This window comes from Engystomops pustulosus, chromosome 1 (assembly GCF_040894005.1).
Source record: "Engystomops pustulosus chromosome 1, aEngPut4.maternal, whole genome shotgun sequence".
In the NCBI taxonomy this organism is placed as follows: Eukaryota; Metazoa; Chordata; class Amphibia; order Anura; family Leptodactylidae; genus Engystomops; species Engystomops pustulosus.
The window spans coordinates 204,926,332-204,944,853 of NC_092411.1; the positions used below are offsets into that span (position 1 = coordinate 204,926,332).

The 18,522-nt window shown below is 37.7% G+C and overlaps 14 non-coding genes across 14 annotated transcripts; all 14 read left to right on the top strand.

Annotated features, from left to right (window-relative positions):
* Positions 1-335: 335 nt before the first annotated feature.
* Positions 336-408, top strand: TRNAF-GAA (transfer RNA phenylalanine (anticodon GAA)). Its single transcript has one exon. It is a non-coding gene; the product is annotated as a tRNA-Phe (tRNA).
* Positions 409-1,593: 1,185 nt separating this feature from the next.
* TRNAF-GAA (transfer RNA phenylalanine (anticodon GAA)) lies at positions 1,594-1,666 on the top strand. The gene has a single exon. It is a non-coding gene; the product is annotated as a tRNA-Phe (tRNA).
* A 1,185-nt stretch (positions 1,667-2,851) lies between these two features.
* TRNAF-GAA (transfer RNA phenylalanine (anticodon GAA)) lies at positions 2,852-2,924 on the top strand. Its single transcript has one exon. It is a non-coding gene; the product is annotated as a tRNA-Phe (tRNA).
* A 173-nt stretch (positions 2,925-3,097) lies between these two features.
* On the top strand, positions 3,098-3,170 carry TRNAF-GAA (transfer RNA phenylalanine (anticodon GAA)). Its single transcript has one exon. It is a non-coding gene; the product is annotated as a tRNA-Phe (tRNA).
* Positions 3,171-5,367: 2,197 nt separating this feature from the next.
* Positions 5,368-5,440, top strand: TRNAF-GAA (transfer RNA phenylalanine (anticodon GAA)). The gene has a single exon. It is a non-coding gene; the product is annotated as a tRNA-Phe (tRNA).
* Positions 5,441-5,613: 173 nt separating this feature from the next.
* Positions 5,614-5,686, top strand: TRNAF-GAA (transfer RNA phenylalanine (anticodon GAA)). The gene has a single exon. It is a non-coding gene; the product is annotated as a tRNA-Phe (tRNA).
* Positions 5,687-7,883: 2,197 nt separating this feature from the next.
* On the top strand, positions 7,884-7,956 carry TRNAF-GAA (transfer RNA phenylalanine (anticodon GAA)). The gene has a single exon. It is a non-coding gene; the product is annotated as a tRNA-Phe (tRNA).
* A 173-nt stretch (positions 7,957-8,129) lies between these two features.
* On the top strand, positions 8,130-8,202 carry TRNAF-GAA (transfer RNA phenylalanine (anticodon GAA)). The gene has a single exon. It is a non-coding gene; the product is annotated as a tRNA-Phe (tRNA).
* Positions 8,203-9,375: 1,173 nt separating this feature from the next.
* On the top strand, positions 9,376-9,448 carry TRNAF-GAA (transfer RNA phenylalanine (anticodon GAA)). Its single transcript has one exon. It is a non-coding gene; the product is annotated as a tRNA-Phe (tRNA).
* A 2,431-nt stretch (positions 9,449-11,879) lies between these two features.
* On the top strand, positions 11,880-11,952 carry TRNAF-GAA (transfer RNA phenylalanine (anticodon GAA)). The gene has a single exon. It is a non-coding gene; the product is annotated as a tRNA-Phe (tRNA).
* Positions 11,953-13,137: 1,185 nt separating this feature from the next.
* Positions 13,138-13,210, top strand: TRNAF-GAA (transfer RNA phenylalanine (anticodon GAA)). The gene has a single exon. It is a non-coding gene; the product is annotated as a tRNA-Phe (tRNA).
* A 939-nt stretch (positions 13,211-14,149) lies between these two features.
* On the top strand, positions 14,150-14,222 carry TRNAF-GAA (transfer RNA phenylalanine (anticodon GAA)). Its single transcript has one exon. It is a non-coding gene; the product is annotated as a tRNA-Phe (tRNA).
* A 173-nt stretch (positions 14,223-14,395) lies between these two features.
* On the top strand, positions 14,396-14,468 carry TRNAF-GAA (transfer RNA phenylalanine (anticodon GAA)). Its single transcript has one exon. It is a non-coding gene; the product is annotated as a tRNA-Phe (tRNA).
* A 3,701-nt stretch (positions 14,469-18,169) lies between these two features.
* TRNAF-GAA (transfer RNA phenylalanine (anticodon GAA)) lies at positions 18,170-18,242 on the top strand. Its single transcript has one exon. It is a non-coding gene; the product is annotated as a tRNA-Phe (tRNA).
* The last annotated feature ends 280 nt before the right edge of the window (positions 18,243-18,522 follow it).

Genomic DNA, 18,522 nt, shown 5'->3' on the forward strand with positions numbered 1-18,522 from the left:
GCACATCTCTAGGTTTTGCAATGGTCTCGCTGAAGCTCTACAGGTCCTTGCTCAGTATGCAGAGCTTTACACTGAAGATCTTGAAGTACCTGGCTCATCTCTAGGTTTTGCCATGGTCTCGCTGAAGCTCTAAAGGTCCTTGCTTCAATGTTAAGCTTTATCTTGCTAGTATATTGATACTTATCAACTAATTTAAAGAAATGTAGCTTCCTGTGAAGTAATTGGAAATTTTCTTGTGCTGGAGAGGACTCTGGTTTGTAATGCAGTTGGATTTCTATGCTGTTGTTGTGTTTTCAATTTTTTTTAAAACGTGTCCACGCTTACTGTTAGAGAAGGCCGAAATAGCTCAGTTGGGAGAGCGTTAGACTGAAGATCTAAAGGTCCCTGGTTCGATCCCGGGTTTCGGCATCTTTTCACACCATATAAATGTACAAAAATACAACACAACACGTTTAAAAAATTTACTTCCGGTTTGGAAATTTTTGTTATTCTTGTAATTGTATTCACAATGTCTTTGCATTTCTATGATGTGGAACATCTTCAAATTCCCAAAACAGTGACCTCCACAACTTGCAGCACAGGCCGAAATAGCTCAGTTGGGAGAGCGTTAGACTGAAGATCTAAAGGTCCCTGGTTCGATCCTGGGTTTCAGCATGTTCTTCTTTGGATATAAAACAACCGATAACTATTTTGGAAGTCTCCTTTTTCTTTCGTAAATTGATAGGGATGCTCCTCATTCAGGAAAGTACATGATTAAAAGTACCCATTTCTAAATCCATCCCAAAACGTTTTCAGTAGGCTTTAAAACCACCAGCAAGGACTGATGCACTGAAAATCTCAACATCCCTACTTGAAATCCAATATTGGATATGCTTGGTAACCAAAACAATGTGATTGATGAAAGTTTAAAAAGTCTTTCGGTTTTGTTTTGTTTTTTCTTAGTCTATTAGAATTTCCATGCTGCCTGAAAATTGCCAGATTGTTCAAAATGTCCTGAGAAAAATATAGAACATAATTCAATTGAAAACAAAACGTTTTCTCAGAGGCTCAAATGGCTTGGTTGGCAGAGCATTAGGCTTAAGGTCCCTGTTTAGTTTCTAGGTTTTGGAAAGGTTCATATTAAATGTATTGTAACTTTGTGAAATTTAGTTCACGATGGAATGTCTTCAAATTCTTCAAAGGGAGATCATCTTTTCACTCTCGTGAAGCTAAAATAGTTCAGTGTAAAGAGCTTTACACTGAAGATCTTGAAGTATCTGGCACATCTCTAGGTTTTGCAATGGTCTCGCTGAAGCTCTACAGGTCCTTGCTCGGTATGCAGAGCTTTACACTGAAGATCTTGAAGTACCTGGCTCATCTCTAGGTTTTGCCATGGTCTCGCTGAAGCTCTAAAGGTCCTTGCTTCAATGTTAAGCTTTATCTTGCTAGTATATTGATACTTATCAACTAATTTAAAGAAATGTAGCTTCCTGTGAAGTAATTGGAAATTTTCTTGTGCTGGAGAGGACTCTGGTTTGTAATGCAGTTGGATTTCTATACTGTTGTTGTGTCTTCAATTTTTTTAAAAAGTGTCCACGCTTACTGTTAGAGGAGGCCGAAATAGCTCAGTTGGGAGAGCGTTAGACTGAAGATCTAAAGGTCCCTGGTTCGATCCCGGGTTTCGGCATCTTTTCACACCGTATAAATGTACAAAAATACAACACAACACGTTTAAAAAATTTACTTCCGGTTTGGAAATTTTTGTTATTCTTGTAATTGTATTCACAATGTCTTTGCATTTCTATGATGTGGAACATCTTCAAATTCCCAAAACAGTGACCTCCACAACTAGCAGCACAGGCCGAAATAGCTCAGTTGGGACAGCGTTAGACTGAAGATCTAAAGGTCCCTGGTTCGATCCCGGGTTTCGGCATGTTCTTCTTTGGATATAAAACAACCGATAACTATTTTGGAAGTCTCCTTTTTCTTTCGTAAATTGATAGGGATGCTCCTCATTCAGGAAAGTACATGATTAAAAGTACCCATTTCTAAATCCATCCCAAAACGTTTTCAGTAGGCTTTAAAACCACCAGCAAGGACTGATGCATTGAAAATCTCAACATCCCTACTTGAAATCCAATATTGGATATGCTTGGTAACCAAAACAATGTGATTGATGAAAGTTTAAAAAGTCTTTCGGTTTTGTTTTGTTTTTTCTTAGTCTATTAGAATTTCCATGCTGCCTGAAAATTGCCAGATTGTTCAAAATGTCCTGAGAAAAATATAGAACATAATTCAATTGAAAACAAAACGTTTTCTCAGAGGCTCAAATGGCTTGGTTGGCAGAGCATTAGGCTTAAGGTCCCTGTTTAGTTTCTGGGTTTTGGAAAGGTTCATATTAAATGTATTGTAACTTTGTGAAATTTAGTTCACGATGGAATGTCTTCAAATTCTTCAAAGGGAGATCATCTTTTCACTCTCGTGAAGCTAAAATAGTTCAGTGTAAAGAGCTTTACACTGAAGATCTTGAAGTATCTGGCACATCTCTAGGTTTTGCAATGGTCTCGCTGAAGCTCTACAGGTCCTTGCTCAGTATGCAGAGCTTTACACTGAAGATCTTGAAGTACCTGGCTCATCTCTAGGTTTTGCCATGGTCTCGCTGAAGCTCTAAAGGTCCTTGCTTCAATGTTAAGCTTTATCTTGCTAGTATATTGATACTTATCAACTAATTTAAAGAAATGTAGCTTCCTGTGAAGTAATTGGAAATTTTCTTGTGCTGGAGAGGACTCTGGTTTGTAATGCAGTTGGATTTCTATGCTGTTGTTGTGTCTTCAATTTTTTTAAAAAGTGTCCACGCTTACTGCTAGAGGAGGCCGAAATAGCTCAGTTGGGAGAGCGTTAGACTGAAGATCTAAAGGTCCCTGGTTCGATCCCGGGTTTCGGCATCTTTTCACACCGTATAAATGTACAAAAATACAACACAACACGTTTAAAAAATTTACTTCCGGTTTGGAAATTTTTGTTATTCTTTTAATTGTATTCACAATGTCTTTGCATTTCTATGGTGTGGAACATCTTCAAATTCCCAAAACAGTGACCTCCACAACTAGCAACACAGGCCGAAATAGCTCAGTTGGGAGAGCGTTAGACTGAAGATCTAAAGGTCCCTGGTTCGATCCCGGGTTTCGGCATGTTCTTCTTTGGATATAAAACAACCGATAACTATTTTGGAAGTCTCCTTTTTCTTTCGTAAATTGATAGGGATGCTCCTCATTCAGGAAAGTACATGATTAAAAGTACCCATTTCTAAATCCATCCCAAAACGTTTTCAGTAGGCTTTAAAACCACCAGCAAGGACTGATGCATTGAAAATCTCAACATCCCTACTTGAAATCCAATATTGGATATGCTTGGTAACCAAAACAATGTGATTGATGAAAGTTTAAAAAGTCTTTCGGTTTTGTTTTGTTTTTTCTTAGTCTATTAGAATTTCCATGCTGCCTGAAAATTGCCAGATTGTTCAAAATGTCCTGAGAAAAATATAGGACATAATTCAATTGAAAACAAAACGTTTTCTCAGAGGCTCAAATGGCTTGGTTGGCAGAGCATTAGGCTTAAGGTCCCTGTTTAGTTTCTGGGTTTTTGAAAGGTTCATATTAAATGTATTGTAACTTTGTGAAATTTAGTTCACGATGGAATGTCTTCAAATTCTTCAAAGGGAGATCATCTTTTCACTCTCGTGAAGCTAAAATAGTTCAGTGTAAAGAGCTTTACACTGAAGATCTTGAAGTATCTGGCACATCTCTAGGTTTTGCAATGGTCTCGCTGAAGCTCTACAGGTCCTTGCTCAGTATGCAGAGCTTTACACTGAAGATCTTGAAGTACCTGGCTCATCTCTAGGTTTTGCCATGGTCTCGCTGAAGCTCTAAAGGTCCTTGCTTCAATGTTAAGCTTTATCTTGCTAGTATATTGATACTTATCAACTAATTTAAAGAAATGTAGCTTCCTGTGAAGTAATTGGAAATTTTCTTGTGCTGGAGAAGACTCTGGTTTGTAATGCAGTTGGATTTCTATGCTGTTGTTGTGTCTTCAATTTTTTTAAAAAGTGTCCACGCTTACTGTTAGAGGAGGCCGAAATAGCTCAGTTGGGAGAGCGTTAGACTGAAGATCTAAAGGTCACTGGTTCGATCCCGGGTTTCGGCATCTTTTCACACCGTATAAATGTACAAAAATACAACACAACACGTTTAAAAAATTTACTTCCGGTTTGGAAATTTTTGTTATTCTTTTAATTGTATTCACAATGTCTTTGCATTTCTATGGTGTGGAACATCTTCAAATTCCCAAAACAGTGACCTCCACAACTAGCAGCACAGGCCGAAATAGCTCAGTTGGGAGAGCGTTAGACTGAAGATCTAAAGGTCCCTGGTTCGATCCCGGGTTTTGGCATGTTCTTCTTTGGATATAAAACAACCGATAACTATTTTGGAAGTCTCCTTTTTCTTTCGTAAATTGATAGGGATGCTCCTCATTCAGGAAAGTACATGATTAAAAGTACCCATTTCTAAATCCATCCCAAAACGTTTTCAGTAGGCTTTAAAACCACCAGCAAGGACTGATGCACTGAAAATCTCAACATCCCTACTTGAAATCCAATATTGGATATGCTTGGTAACCAAAACAATGTGATTGATGAAAGTTTAAAAAGTCTTTCGGTTTTGTTTTGTTTTTTCTTAGTCTATTAGAATTTCCATGCTGCCTGAAAATTGCCAGATTGTTCAAAATGTCCGGAGAAAAATATAGAACATAATTCAATTGAAAACAAAACGTTTTCTCAGAGGCTCAAATGGCTTGGTTGGCAGAGCATTAGGCTTAAGGTCCCTGTTTAGTTTCTGGGTTTTGGAAAGGTTCATATTAAATGTATTGTAACTTTGTGAAATTTAGTTCACGATGGAATGTCTTCAAATTCTTCAAAGGGAGATCATCTTTTCACTCTCGTGAAGCTAAAATAGTTCAGTGTAAAGAGCTTTACACTGAAGATCTTGAAGTATCTGGCACATCTCTAGGTTTTGCAATGGTCTCGCTGAAGCTCTACAGGTCCTTGCTCAGTATGCAGAGCTTTACACTGAAGATCTTGAAGTACCTGGCTCATCTCTAGGTTTTGCCATGGTCTCGCTGAAGCTCTAAAGGTCCTTGCTTCAATGTTAAGCTTTATCTTGCTAGTATATTGATACTTATCAACTAATTTAAAGAAATGTAGCTTCCTGTGAAGTAATTGGAAATTTTCTTGTGCTGGAGAGGACTCTGGTTTGTAATGCAGTTGGATTTCTATGCTGTTGCTGTGTCTTCAATTTTTTTAAAAAGTGTCCACGCTTACTGCTAGAGGAGGCCGAAATAGCTCAGTTGGGAGAGCGTTAGACTGAAGATCTAAAGGTCCCTGGTTCGATCCCGGGTTTCGGCATCTTTTCACACCGTATAAATGTACAAAAATACAACACAACACGTTTAAAAAATTTACTTCCGGTTTGGAAATTTTTGTTATTCTTTTAATTGTATTCACAATGTCTTTGCATTTCTATGGTGTGGAACATCTTCAAATTCCCAAAACAGTGACCTCCACAACTAGCAACACAGGCCGAAATAGCTCAGTTGGGAGAGCGTTAGACTGAAGATCTAAAGGTCCCTGGTTCGATCCCGGGTTTCGGCATGTTCTTCTTTGGATATAAAACAACCGATAACTATTTTGGAAGTCTCCTTTTTCTTTCGTAAATTGATAGGGATGCTCCTCATTCAGGAAAGTACATGATTAAAAGTACCCATTTCTAAATCCATCCCAAAACGTTTTCAGTAGGCTTTAAAACCACCAGCAAGGACTGATGCATTGAAAATCTCAACATCCCTACTTGAAATCCAATATTGGATATGCTTGGTAACCAAAACAATGTGATTGATGAAAGTTTAAAAAGTCTTTCGGTTTTGTTTTGTTTTTTCTTAGTCTATTAGAATTTCCATGCTGCCTGAAAATTGCCAGATTGTTCAAAATGTCCTGAGAAAAATATAGGACATAATTCAATTGAAAACAAAACGTTTTCTCAGAGGCTCAAATGGCTTGGTTGGCAGAGCATTAGGCTTAAGGTCCCTGTTTAGTTTCTGGGTTTTGGAAAGGTTCATATTAAATGTATTGTAACTTTGTGAAATTTAGTTCACGATGGAATGTCTTCAAATTCTTCAAAGGGAGATCATCTTTTCACTCTCGTGAAGCTAAAATAGTTCAGTGTAAAGAGCTTTACACTGAAGATCTTGAAGTATCTGGCACATCTCTAGGTTTTGCAATGGTCTCGCTGAAGCTCTACAGGTCCTTGCTCAGTATGCAGAGCTTTACACTGAAGATCTTGAAGTACCTGGCTCATCTCTAGGTTTTGCCATGGTTTCGCTGAAGCTCTAAAGGTCCTTGCTTCAATGTTAAGCTTTATCTTGCTAGTATATTGATACTTATCAACTAATTTAAATAAATGTAGCTTCCTGTGAAGTAATTGGAAATTTTCTTGTGCTGGAGAGGACTCTGGTTTGTAATGCAGTTGGATTTCTATGCTGTTGTTGTGTCTTCAATTTTTTAAAAAATGTTCCCGCTTACTGTAAGTTGAGGCAGAAATAGCTCAGTTGGGAGAGCGTTAGACTGAAGATCTAAAGGTCCCTGGTTCGATCCCGGGTTTCGGCATCTTTTCACACCATATAAATGTACAAAAATACAACACAACACGTTTAAAAAATTTACTTCCGGTTTGGAAATTTTTGTTATTCTTGTAATTGTATTCACAATGTCTTTGCATTTCTATGATGTGGAACATCTTCAAATTCCCAAAACAGTGACCTCCACAACTAGCAGCACAGGCTGAAATAGCTCAGTTGGGAGAGCGTTAGACTGAAGATCTAAAGGTCCCTGGTTCGATCCCGGGTTTCGGCATGTTCTTCTTTGGATATAAAACAACCGATAACTATTTTGGAAGTCTCCTTTTTCTTTCGTAAATTGATAGGGATGCTCCTCATTCAGGAAAGTACATGATTAAAAGTACCCATTTCTAAATCCATTCCAAAACGTTTTCAGTAGGCTTTAAAACCACCAGCAAGGACTGATGCACTGAAAATCTCAACATCCCTACTTGAAATCCAATATTGGATATGCTTGGTAACCAAAACAATGTGATTGATGAAAGTTTAAAAAGTCTTTCGGTTTTGTTTTGTTTTTTCTTAGTCTATTAGAATTTCCATGCTGCCTGAAAATTGCCAGATTGTTCAAAATGTCCTGAGAAAAATATAGAACATAATTCAATTGAAAACAAAACGTTTTCTCAGAGGCTCAAATGGCTTGGTTGGCAGAGCATTAGGCTTAAGGTCCCTGTTTAGTTTCTGGGTTTTGGAAAGGTTCATATTAAATGTATTGTAACTTTGTGAAATTTAGTTCACGATGGAATGTCTTCAAATTCTTCAAAGGGAGATCATCTTTTCACTCTCGTGAAGCTAAAATAGTTCAGTGTAAAGAGCTTTACACTGAAGATCTTGAAGTATCTGGCACATCTCTAGGTTTTGCAATGGTCTCGCTGAAGCTCTACAGGTCCTTGCTCAGTATGCAGAGCTTTACACTGAAGATCTTGAAGTACCTGGCTCATCTCTAGGTTTTGCCATGGTCTCGCTGAAGCTCTAAAGGTCCTTGCTTCAATGTTAAGCTTTATCTTGCTAGTATATTGATACTTATCAACTAATTTAAATAAATGTAGCTTCCTGTGAAGTAATTGGAAATTTTCTTGTGCTGGAGAGGACTCTGGTTTGTAATGCAGTTGGATTTCTATGCTGTTGTTGTCTTTTCCATTTTTTTTAAAACGTGTCCACGCTTACTGTTAGAGGAGGCCGAAATAGCTCAGTTGGGAGAGCGTTAGACTGAAGATCTAAAGGTCCCTGGTTCGATCCCGGGTTTCGGCATCTTTTCACACCATATAAATGTACAAAAACACAACACAACACGTTTAAAAAATTTACTTCCGGTTTGGAAATTTTTGTTATTCTTTTAATTGTATTCACAATGTCTTTGCATTTCTATGGTGTGGAACATCTTCAAATTCCCAAAACAGTGACCTCCACAACTAGCAGCACAGGCCGAAATAGCTCAGTTGGGAGAGCGTTAGACTGAAGATCTAAAGGACCCTGGTTCGATCCCGGGTTTCGGCATGTTCTTCTTTGGATATAAAACAACCGATAACTATTTTGGAAGTCTCCTTTTTCTTTCGTAAATTGATAGGGATGCTCCTCATTCAGGAAAGTACATGATTAAAAGTACCCATTTCTAAATCCATCCCAAAACGTTTTCAGTAGGCTTTAAAACCACCAGCAAGGACTGATGCACTGAAAATCTCAACATCCCTACTTGAAATCCAATATTGGATATGCTTGGTAACCAAAACAATGTGATTGATGAAAGTTTAAAAAGTCTTTCGGTTTTGTTTTGTTTTTTCTTAGTCTATTAGAATTTCCATGCTGCCTGAAAATTGCCAGATTGTTCAAAATGTCCTGAGAAAAATATAGAACATAATTCAATTGAAAACAAAACGTTTTCTCAGAGGCTCAAATGGCTTGGTTGGCAGAGCATTAGGCTTAAGGTCCCTGTTTAGTTTCTGGGTTTTGGAAAGGTTCATATTAAATGTATTGTAACTTTGTGAAATTTAGTTCACGATGGAATGTCTTCAAATTCTTCAAAGGGAGATCATCTTTTAACTCTCGTGAAGCTAAAATAGTTCAGTGTAAAGAGCTTTACACTGAAGATCTTGAAGTATCTGGCACATCTCTAGGTTTTGCAATGGTCTCGCTGAAGCTCTACAGGTCCTTGCTCAGTATGCAGAGCTTTACACTGAAGATCTTGAAGTACCTGGCTCATCTCTAGGTTTTGCCATGGTCTCGCTGAAGCTCTAAAGGTCCTTGCTTCAATGTTAAGCTTTATCTTGCTAGTATATTGATACTTATCAACTAATTTAAATAAATGTAGCTTCCTGTGAAGTAATTGGAAATTTTCTTGTGCTGGAGAGGACTCTGGTTTGTAATGCAGTTGGATTTCTATGCTGTTGTTGTGTTTTCCATTTTTTTTAAAACATGTCCACGCTTACTGTTAGAGGAGGCCGAAATAGCTCAGTTGGGAGAGCGTTAGACTGAAGATCTAAAGGTCCCTGGTTCTGCATCTTTTCACACCATATAAATGTACAAAAATACAACACAACACGTTTAAAAAATTTACTTCCGGTTTGGAAATTTTTGTTATTCTTGTAATTGTATTCACAATGTCTTTGCATTTCTATGATGTGGAACATCTTCAAATTCCCAAAACAGTGACCTCCAAAACTAGCAGCACAGGCCGAAATAGCTCAGTTGGGAGAGCGTTAGACTGAAGATCTAAAGGTCCCTGGTTCGATCCCGGGTTTCGGCATGTTCTTCTTTGGATATAAAACAACCGATAACTATTTTGGAAGTCTCCTTTTTCTTTCGTAAATTGATAGGGATGCTCCTCATTCAGGAAAGTACATGATTAAAAGTACCCATTTCTAAATCCATCCCAAAACGTTTTCAGTAGGCTTTAAAACCACCAGCAAGGACTGATGCACTGAAAATCTCAACATCCCTACTTGAAATCCAATATTGGATATGCTTGGTAACCAAAACAATGTGATTGATGAAAGTTTAAAAAGTCTTTCGGTTTTGTTTTGTTTTTTCTTAGTCTATTAGAATTTCCATGCTGCCTGAAAATTGCCAGATTGTTCAAAATGTCCTGAGAAAAATATAGAACATAATTCAATTGCAAACAAAACGTTTTCTCAGAGGCTCAAATGGCTTGGTTGGCAGAGCATTAGGCTTAAGGTCCCTGTTTAGTTTCTGGGTTTTGGAAAGGTTCATATTAAATGTATTGTAACTTTGTGAAATTTAGTTCACGATGGAATGTCTTCAAATTCTTCAAAGGGAGATCATCTTTTAACTCTCGTGAAGCTAAAATAGTTCAGTGTAAAGAGCTTTACACTGAAGATCTTGAAGTATCTGGCACATCTCTAGGTTTTGCAATGGTCTCGCTGAAGCTCTACAGGTCCTTGCTCAGTATGCAGAGCTTTACACTGAAGATCTTGAAGTACCTGGCTCATCTCTAGGTTTTGCCATGGTCTCGCTGAAGCTCTAAAGGTCCTTGCTTCAATGTTAAGCTTTATCTTGCTAGTATATTGATACTTATCAACTAATTTAAATAAATGTAGCTTCCTGTGAAGTAATTGGAAATTTTCTTGTGCTGGAGAGGACTCTGGTTTGTAATGCAGTTGGATTTCTATGCTGTTGTTGTGTCTTCAATTTTTTAAAAAAGTGTCCCCGCTTACTGTAAGAGGAGGCAGAAATAGCTCAGTTGGGAGAGCGTTAGACTGAAGATCTAAAGGTCCCTGGTTCGATCCCGGGTTTCAGCATCTTTTCACACCATATAAATGTACAAAAATACAACACAACACGTTTAAAAAATTTACTTCCGGTTTGGAAATTTTTGTTATTCTTGTAATTGTATTCACAATGTCTTTGCATTTCTATGATGTGGAACATCTTCAAATTCCCAAAACAGTGACCTCCACAACTAGCTGCACAGGCTGAAATAGCTCAGTTGGGAGAGCGTTAGACTGAAGATCTAAAGGTCCCGGGTTTCGGCATGTTCTTCTTTGGATATAAAACAACCGATAACTATTTTGGAAGTCTCCTTTTTCTTTCGTAAATTGATAGGGATGCTCCTCATTCAGGAAAGTACATGATTAAAAGTACCCATTTCTAAATCCATCCCAAAACGTTTTCAGTAGGCTTTAAAACCACCAGCAAGGACTGATGCACTGAAAATCTCAACATCCCTACTTGAAATCCAATATTGGATATGCTTGGTAACCAAAACAATGTGATTGATGAAAGTTTAAAAAGTCTTTCGGTTTTGTTTTGTTTTTTCTTAGTCTATTAGAATTTCCATGCTGCCTGAAAATTGCCAGATTGTTCAAAATGTCCTGAGAAAAATATAGAACATAATTCAATTGAAAACAAAACGTTTTCTCAGAGGCTCAAATGGCTTGGTTGGCAGAGCATTAGGCTTAAGGTCCCTGTTTAGTTTCTGGGTTTTGGAAAGGTTCATATTAAATGTATTGTAACTTTGTGAAATTTAGTTCACGATGGAATGTCTTCAAATTCTTCAAAGGGAGATCATCTTTTCACTCTCGTGAAGCTAAAATAGTTCAGTGTAAAGAGCTTTACACTGAAGATCTTGAAGTATCTGGCACATCTCTAGGTTTTGCAATGGTCTCGCTGAAGCTCTACAGGTCCTTGCTCAGTATGCAGAGCTTTACACTGAAGATCTTGAAGTACCTGGCTCATCTCTAGGTTTTGCCATGGTCTCGCTGAAGCTCTAAAGGTCCTTGCTTCAATGTTAAGCTTTATCTTGCTAGTATATTGATACTTATCAACTAATTTAAATAAATGTAGCTTCCTGTGAAGTAATTGGAAATTTTCTTGTGCTGGAGAGGACTCTGGTTTGTAATGCAGTTGGATTTGTATGCTGTTGTTGTGTCTTCAATTTTTTAAAAAAGTGTTCCCGCTTACTATAAGTGGAGGCAGAAATAGCTCAGTTGGGAGAGCGTTAGACTGAAGATCTAAAGGTCCCTGGTTCGATCCCGGGTTTCGGCATCTTTTCACACCATATAAATGTACAAAAATACAACACAACACGTTTAAAAAATTTACTTCCGGTTTGGAAATTTTTGTTATTCTTGTAATTGTATTCACAATGTCTTTGCATTTCTATGATGTGGAACATCTTCAAATTCCCAAAACAGTGACCTCCACAACTAGCAGCACAGGCCGAAATAGCTCAGTTGGGAGAGCGTTAGACTGAAGATCTAAAGGTCCCTGGTTCGATCCCGGGTTTCGGCATGTTCTTCTTTGGATATAAAACAACCGATAACTATTTTGGAAGTCTCCTTTTTCTTTCGTAAATTGATAGGGATGCTCCTCATTCAGGAAAGTACATGATTAAAAGTACCCATTTCTAAATCCATTCCAAAACGTTTTCAGTAGGCTTTAAAACCACCAGCAAGGACTGATGCACTGAAAATCTCAACATCCCTACTTGAAATCCAATATTGGATATGCTTGGTAACCAAAACAATGTGATTGATGAAAGTTTAAAAAGTCTTTCGGTTTTGTTTTGTTTTTTCTTAGTCTATTAGAATTTCCATGCTGCCTGAAAATTGCCAGATTGTTCAAAATGTCCTGAGAAAAATATAGAACATAATTCAATTGAAAACAAAACGTTTTCTCAGAGGCTCAAATGGCTTGGTTGGCAGAGCATTAGGCTTAAGGTCCCTGTTTAGTTTCTGGGTTTTGGAAAGGTTCATATTAAATGTATTGTAACTTTGTGAAATTTAGTTCACGATGGAATGTCTTCAAATTCTTCAAAGGGAGATCATCTTTTCACTCTCGTGAAGCTAAAATAGTTCAGTGTAAAGAGCTTTACACTGAAGATCTTGAAGTATCTGGCACATCTCTAGGTTTTGCAATGGTCTCGCTGAAGCTCTACAGGTCCTTGCTCAGTATGCAGAGCTTTACACTGAAGATCTTGAAGTACCTGGCTCATCTCTAGGTTTTGCCATGGTCTCGCTGAAGCTCTAAAGGTCCTTGCTTCAATGTTAAGCTTTATCTTGCTAGTATATTGATACTTATCAACTAATTTAAAGAAATGTAGCTTCCTGTGAAGTAATTGGAAATTTTCTTGTGCTGGAGAGGACTCTGGTTTGTAATGCAGTTGGATTTGTATGCTGTTGTTGTGTCTTCAATTTTTTAAAAAAGTGTTCCCGCTTACTATAAGTGGAGGCAGAAATAGCTCAGTTGGGAGAGCGTTAGACTGAAGATCTAAAGGTCCCTGGTTCGATCCCGGGTTTCGGCATCTTTTCACACCATATAAATGTACAAAAATACAACACAACACGTTTAAAAAATTTACTTCCGGTTTGGAAATTTTTGTTATTCTTGTAATTGTATTCACAATGTCTTTGCATTTCTATGATGTGGAACATCTTCAAATTCCCAAAACAGTGACCTCCACAACTAGCAGCACAGGCCGAAATAGCTCAGTTGGGAGAGCGTTAGACTGAAGATCTAAAGGTCCCTGGTTCGATCCCGGGTTTCGGCATGTTCTTCTTTGGATATAAAACAACCGATAACTATTTTGGAAGTCTCCTTTTTCTTTCGTAAATTGATAGGGATGCTCCTCATTCAGGAAAGTACATGATTAAAAGTACCCATTTCTAAATCCATTCCAAAACGTTTTCAGTAGGCTTTAAAACCACCAGCAAGGACTGATGCACTGAAAATCTCAACATCCCTACTTGAAATCCAATATTGGATATGCTTGGTAACCAAAACAATGTGATTGATGAAAGTTTAAAAAGTCTTTCGGTTTTGTTTTGTTTTTTCTTAGTCTATTAGAATTTCCATGCTGCCTGAAAATTGCCAGATTGTTCAAAATGTCCTGAGAAAAATATAGAACATAATTCAATTGAAAACAAAACGTTTTCTCAGAGGCTCAAATGGCTTGGTTGGCAGAGCATTAGGCTTAAGGTCCCTGTTTAGTTTCTGGGTTTTGGAAAGGTTCATATTAAATGTATTGTAACTTTGTGAAATTTAGTTCACGATGGAATGTCTTCAAATTCTTCAAAGGGAGATCATCTTTTCACTCTCGTGAAGCTAAAATAGTTCAGTGTAAAGAGCTTTACACTGAAGATCTTGAAGTATCTGGCACATCTCTAGGTTTTGCAATGGTCTCGCTGAAGCTCTACAGGTCCTTGCTCAGTATGCAGAGCTTTACACTGAAGATCTTGAAGTACCTGGCTCATCTCTAGGTTTTGCCATGGTCTCGCTGAAGCTCTAAAGGTCCTTGCTTCAATGTTAAGCTTTATCTTGCTAGTATATTGATACTTATCAACTAATTTAAAGAAATGTAGCTTCCTGTGAAGTAATTGGAAATTTTCTTGTGCTGGAGAAGACTCTGGTTTGTAATGCAGTTGGATTTCTATGCTGTTGTTGTGTCTTCAATTTTTTTAAAAAGTCTCCACGCTTACTGTTAGAGGAGGCCGAAATAGCTCAGTTGGGAGAGCGTTAGACTGAAGATCTAAAGGTCCCTGGTTCGATCCCGGGTTTCGGCATCTTTTCACACCGTATAAATGTACAAAAATACAACACAACACGTTTAAAAAATTTACTTCCGGTTTGGAAATTTTTGTTATTCTTTTAATTGTATTCACAATGTCTTTGCATTTCTATTGTGTGGAACATCTTCAAATTCCCAAAACAGTGACCTCCACAACTAGCAGCACAGGCCGAAATAGCTCAGTTGGGAGAGCGTTAGACTGAAGATCTAAAGGTCCCTGGTTCGATCCCGGGTTTCGGCATGTTCTTCTTTGGATATAAAACAACCGATAACTATTTTGGAAGTCTCCTTTTTCTTTCGTAAATTGATAGGGATGCTCCTCATTCAGGAAAGTACATGATTAAAAGTACCCATTTCTAAATCCATCCCAAAACGTTTTCAGTAGGCTTTAAAACCACCAGCAAGGACTGATGCACTGAAAATCTCAACATCCCTACTTGAAATCCAATATTGGATATGCTTGGTAACCAAAACAATGTGATTGATGAAAGTTTAAAAAGTCTTTCGGTTTTGTTTTGTTTTTTCTTAGTCTATTAGAATTTCCATGCTGCCTGAAAATTGCCAGATTGTTCAAAATGTCCTGAGAAAAATATAGAACATAATTCAATTGAAAACAAAACGTTTTCTCAGAGGCTCAAATGGCTTGGTTGGCAGAGCATTAGGCTTAAGGTCCCTGTTTAGTTTCTGGGTTTTGGAAAGGTTCATATTAAATGTATTGTAACTTTGTGAAATTTAGTTCACGATGGAATGTCTTCAAATTCTTCAAAGGGAGATCATCTTTTCACTCTCGTGAAGCTAAAATAGTTCAGTGTAAAGAGCTTTACACTGAAGATCTTGAAGTATCTGGCACATCTCTAGGTTTTGCAATGGTCTCGCTGAAGCTCTACAGGTCCTTGCTCAGTATGCAGAGCTTTACACTGAAGATCTTGAAGTACCTGGCTCATCTCTAGGTTTTGCCATGGTCTCGCTGAAGCTCTAAAGGTCCTTGCTTCAATGTTAAGCTTTATCTTGCTAGTATATTGATACTTATCAACTAATTTAAAGAAATGTAGCTTCCTGTGAAGTAATTGGAAATTTTCTTGTGCTGGAGAGGACTCTGGTTTGTAATGCAGTTGGATTTCTATGCTGTTGTTGTGTCTTCAATTTTTTTAAAAAGTGTCCCCGCTTACTTTAAGAGGAGGCAGAAATAGCTCAGTTGGGAGAGCGTTAGACTGAAGATCTAAAGGTCCCTGGTTCGATCCCGGGTTTCGGCATCTTTTCACACCATATAAATGTACAAAAATACAACACAACACGTTTAAAAAATTTACTTCCGGTTTGGAAATTTTTGTTATTCTTGTAATTGTATTCACAATGTCTTTGCATTTCTATGATGTGGAACATCTTCAAATTCCCAAAACAGTGACCTCCACAACTAGCAGCACAGGCCGAAATAGCTCAGTTGGGAGAGCGTAAGACTGAAGATCTAAAGGTCCCTGGTTCAATCCCAGGGTTTGGCATGTTCTTCTTTGGATATAAAACAACCGATAACTATTTTGGAAGTCTCCTTTTTCTTTCGTTAATTGATAGGGATGCTCCTCATTCAGGAAAGTACATGATTAAAAGTACCCATTTCTAAATCCATCCCAAAACGTTTTCAGTAGGCTTTAAAACCACCAGCAAGGACTGATGCACTGAAAATCTCAACATCCCTACTTGAAATCCAATATTGGATATGCTTGGTAACCAAAACAATGTGATTGATGAAAGTTTAAAAAGTCTTTCGGTTTTGTTTTATTTTTTCTTAGTCTATTAGAATTTCCATGCTTCCTGAAAATTGCCAGATTGTTCAAAATGTCCTGAGAAAAATATAGAACATAATTCAATTGAAAACAAAACGTTTTCTCAGAGGCTCAAATGGCTTGGTTGGCAGAGCATTAGGCTTAAGGTCCCTGTTTAGTTTCTGGGTTTTGGAAAGGTTCATATTAAATGTATTGTAACTTTGTGAAATTTAGTTCACGATGGAATGTCTTCAAATTCTTCAAAGGGAGATCATCTTTTCACTCTCGTGAAGCTAAAATAGTTCAGTGTGGAGAGCTTTACACTGAAGATCTTGAAGTATCTGGCACATCTCTAGGTTTTGCAATGGTCTCGCTGAAGCTCTACAGGTCCTTGCTCAGTATGCAGAGCTTTACACTGAAGATCTTGAAGTACCTGGCTCATCTCTAGGTTTTGCCATGGTCTCGCTGAAGCTCTAAAGGTCCTTGCTTCAATGTTAAGCTTTATCTTGCTAGTATATTGATACTTATCAACTAATTTAAAGAAATGTAGCTTCCTGTGAAGTAATTGGAAATTTTCTTGTGCTGGAGAGGACTCTGGTTTGTAATGCAGTTGGATTTCTATGCTGTTGTTGTGTCTTCAATTTTTTAAAAAAGTGTCCCCGCTTACTGTAAGAGGAGGCAGAAATAGCTCAGTTGGGAGAGCGTTAGACTGAAGATCTAAAGGTTCCTGGTTCGATCCCGGGTTTCGGCATCTTTTCACACCATATAAATGTACAAAAATACAACACAACACGTTTAAAAAATTTACTTCCGGTTTGGAAATTTTTGTTATTCTTGTAATTGTATTCACAATGTCTTTGCATTTCTATGATGTGGAACATCTTCAAATTCCCAAAACAGTAACCTCCACAACTAGCAGCACAGGCCGAAATAGCTCAGTTGGGAGAGCGTTAGACTGAAGATCTAAAGGTCCCTGGTTCAATCCCAGGGTTCGGCATGTTCTTCTTTGGATATAAAACAACCGATAACTATTTTGGAAGTCTCCTTTTTCTTTCGTTAATTGATAGGGATGCTCCTCATTCAGGAAAGTACATGATTAAAAGTACCCATTTCTAAATCCATCCCAAAACGTTTTCAGTAGGCTTTAAAACCACCAGCAAGGACTGATGCACTGAAAATCTCAACATCCCTACTTGAAATCCAATATTGGATATGCTTGGTAACCAAAACAATGTGATTGATGAAAGTTTAAAAAGTCTTTCGGTTTTGTTTTGTTTTTTCTTAGTCTATTAGAATTTCCATGCTGCCTGAAAATTGCCAGATTGTTCAAAATGTCCTGAGAAAAATATAGAACATAATTCAATTGAAAACAAAACGTTTTCTCAGAGGCTCAAATGGCTTGGTTGGCAGAGCATTAGGCTTAAGGTCCCTGTTTAGTTTCTGGGTTTTGGAAAGGTTCATATTAAATGTATTGTAACTTTGTGAAATTTAGTTCACGATGGAATGTCTTCAAATTCTTCAAAGGGAGATCATCTTTTCACTCTCGTGAAGCTAAAATAGTTCAGTGTGGAGAGCTTTACACTGAAGATCTTGAAGTATCTGGCACATCTCTAGGTTTTGCAATGGTCTCGCTGAAGCTCTACAGGTCCTTGCTCAGTATGCAGAGCTTTACCCTGAAGATCTTGAAGTACCTGGCTCATCTCTAGGTTTTGCCATGGTCTCGCTGAAGCTCTAAAGGTCCTTGCTTCAATGTTAAGCTTTATCTTGCTAGTATATTGATACTTATCAACTAATTTAAATAAATGTAGCTTCCTGTGAAGTAATTGGAAATTTTCTTGTGCTGGAGAGGACTCTGGTTTGTAATGCAGTTGGATTTCTATGCTGTTGTTGTGTCTTCAATTTTTTAAAAAAGTGTCCCCGCTTACTGTAAGAGGAGGCCGAAATAGCTCAGTTGGGAGAGCGTTAGACTGAAGATCTAAAGGTCCCTGGTTCGATCCCGGGTTTCAGCATCTTTTCACACCGTATAAATGTACAAAAATACAACACAACACGTTTAAAAAATTTACTTCCGGTTTGGAAATTTTTGTTATTCTTTTAATTGTATTCACAATGTCTTTACATTTCTATGGTGTGGAACATCTTCAAATTCCCAAAACAGTGACCTCCACAACCAGCAGCACAGGCCGAAATAGCTCAGTTGGGAGAGCGTTAGACTGAAGATCTAAAGGTCCCTGGTTCGATCCCGGGTTTCGGCATGTTCTTCTTTGGATATAAAACAACCGATAACTATTTTGGAAGTCTCCTTTTTCTTTCGTAAATTGATAGGGATGCTCCTCATTCAGGAAAGTACATGATTAAAAGTACCCATTTCTAAATCCATCCCAAAACGTTTTCAGTAGGCTTTAAAACCACCAGCAAGGACTGATGCACTGAAAATCTCAACATCCCTACTTGAAATCCAATATTGGATATGCTTGGTAACCAAAACAATGTGATTGATGAAAGTTTAAAAAGTCTTTCGGTTTTGTTTTGTTT